Genomic DNA, 2500 nt, shown 5'->3' on the forward strand with positions numbered 1-2500 from the left:
GAGATGTGAGGGTTGGAATGGCCTCCAAATGTCCCCAAATGAATACCATGAAATTCTTGGTGCACGAAAGTTTTGAGTTCGGAGGGTTTTGCACATGGCCAAGGTTGGCGGTGCACCGCGGCATAGCTAAATGGCTTGGTGGGGAGTTTTGTGAAAAAATGAAATTCGTGGTTTTTGAGATGTGAGGGTTGGAATGGCCTCCAAATGCCCCCAAATGAATACCATGAAATTCTTGGTGCACGAAAGTTTTGAGTTCGGAGGGTTTTGCACATGGCCAAGGTTGGCGGTGCACCACGGCATAGCTAGATGGCTTGGTGGGGAGATTTGTGAAAAAATGAAATTCGTGGTTTTTGAGATGTGAGGGTTGGAATGGCCTCCAAATGCCCCCAAATGAATACCATGAAATTCTTGGTGCACGAAAGTTTTGAGTTCGGAGGGTTTTGCACATGGCCAAGGTTGGCGGTGCACCACGGCATAGCTAGATGGCTTGGTGGGGAGATTTGTGAAAAAATGAAATTCGTGGTTTTTGAGATGTGAGGGTTGGAAAGGCCTCCAAATGCCCCCAAATGAGTACTGTAAAAGTGTTGGTGCACAAAAGTTTTGAATTGGATGCATTTTGCACTTGGCCAAGTTGGTCGGTGCACCGCGACTAGATAGGTTGGTGCCAAAATTTGTCAAATTTAAGACCTTGGCCAAACTGAATGAAATTTTGTGGGGAGGTTCCTGATATTGTTTAGTGGTGGACTGGAAAAAATGAGGTCGAAATTCGAAGTCTACATGTGCTTTTCTATTTTTCCCGATTTTACACATACCCGGTAAGTAAAAAAAATAAAAAAAATAGTTCCCCTTCGAGAAAAATTATGAAATTTGGTGAGCAAGGAGATACCATTATTCTACGAATTACTGCAAAAAATCGCATCAAAATTCGAAGTATAGCCCGAGATATGGACTTATGTCTGCTCAAAAAAAGTGTATCTACTTGTACAATTTTGCCTTTTGCATATTAACCTCTTATAGGGGGGGAGTGCTCCTTGAGCCGGCCAGCTCCACACTGGCAGGTTTTAAAGGGAGCTTGATGAGGCCTCCCCCCTCACGTGGTGCGTGCGTTAGCATGTTTATCATGGCACAACTAGCCTCTTCATAGTTGTTGAGCTTTATTAATACCAACACACGGTCGTCACTGATCGTTGGTTAGCTCGGCAGCTAGTCCCTCGGATATTGTGGAAAGTTATTTTCATGCCTAGCGATGCTTGACCCTGCGTCACTTGATGTTTCCATTTGCTTGCTTGCCCATGGTAGGTGGGGGGTGGACCGTCTTGTGGTGTGGTGTCTTGCGAACGTGAGGGTGTGTGAGTTGTAATCGAGATGCACTTGCTGGCTGGCTCCATGCCTTGCGTATCGAACGGTCAAGCATGCATCTCTTCCATTTTCACCCGTTGCCTTGGGTGATATTGGTTGATCAGTCCCTGTGTTGCCTACCCACTAGACGGTACTTCTGTGGTTGCTTCGAATTCTATCTTTCCATCACGAAGAGGTGTTGGAGGATCCTAATGTCACGCACGTGTTCCATCTAGTGAAACATCTCAGTGATGCACGTGTTGTGGCTAGTTCTTTTGGATGCGGTGCATTATATGAACTCGGGTTTACTTTAGCGACCCAGTCAACATAATTCGGTTGTGTCCCTTGATTGAGACGTTGTCCTTGAACTTGTTGTGAACAATATCGTTCTTCCACAACCCGTCGTCTTGAGTGCGATGGAAGGCAAATAAGATGTGCTTTGGCATGTCATGCACGTACTCGATTGCGGGAAGTGTGAGAAAGTGTTGTTGACAACCCGTGGGAAATGGAATGTGGCAAATCGTGATGAGCTCTTCGTGGATCTGCGAAGAAGACGACCTTTGGGCCTGTTGGAAACGAGGGAGGCGATGTTGAACTGCGAAGAAGATGGACTTTTGGGTTGTTTGAATCAATGGGAGGCCACGCGAGAACTCCGAATACTATGGACTCTTGGGTTGTTGGAAGCAACGGGAGGCCCCGCTAGAACTCCGAATACTACGGACTCTTGGGTTGTTGGAAGCAAGGGGAGGCCCCGCTAGAACTCCGAATACTATGGACTCTTGGGTTGTTGGAAGCAAGGGGAGGTCCCGCTAGAACTCCGAATACTACGGACTCTTGGGTTGTTGGAAGCAAGGGGAGGCCCCGCTAGAACTCCGAATACTATGGACTCTTGGGTTGTTGGAAGCAAGGGGAGGCCCCGCTAGAACTCCGAATACTATGGACTCTTGGGTTGTTGGCAACGACAACTTGGGGGGATGACACTGGAAAAGAGTGAACTAGGCCAAACTGCGAACAAGGCAACTTGGGGGGATGACACTGGAAAAGAGTGAACTAGGCCAAACTGCGAACAAGGCAACTTGGGGGGATGATGCTGGAAAAGAGTGAACTAGACCGAACTGCGAACAAGGCAACTTGGGGGGATGACGCTGGAAAAGAGTGAACT

Source organism: Vigna unguiculata, unplaced genomic scaffold, assembly GCF_037176805.1.
Source record: "Vigna unguiculata cultivar grain cowpea cultivar isolate G323 ecotype 2 unplaced genomic scaffold, ASM3717680v1 ptg000030l, whole genome shotgun sequence".
NCBI lineage: Eukaryota > Viridiplantae > Streptophyta > Magnoliopsida > Fabales > Fabaceae > Vigna > Vigna unguiculata.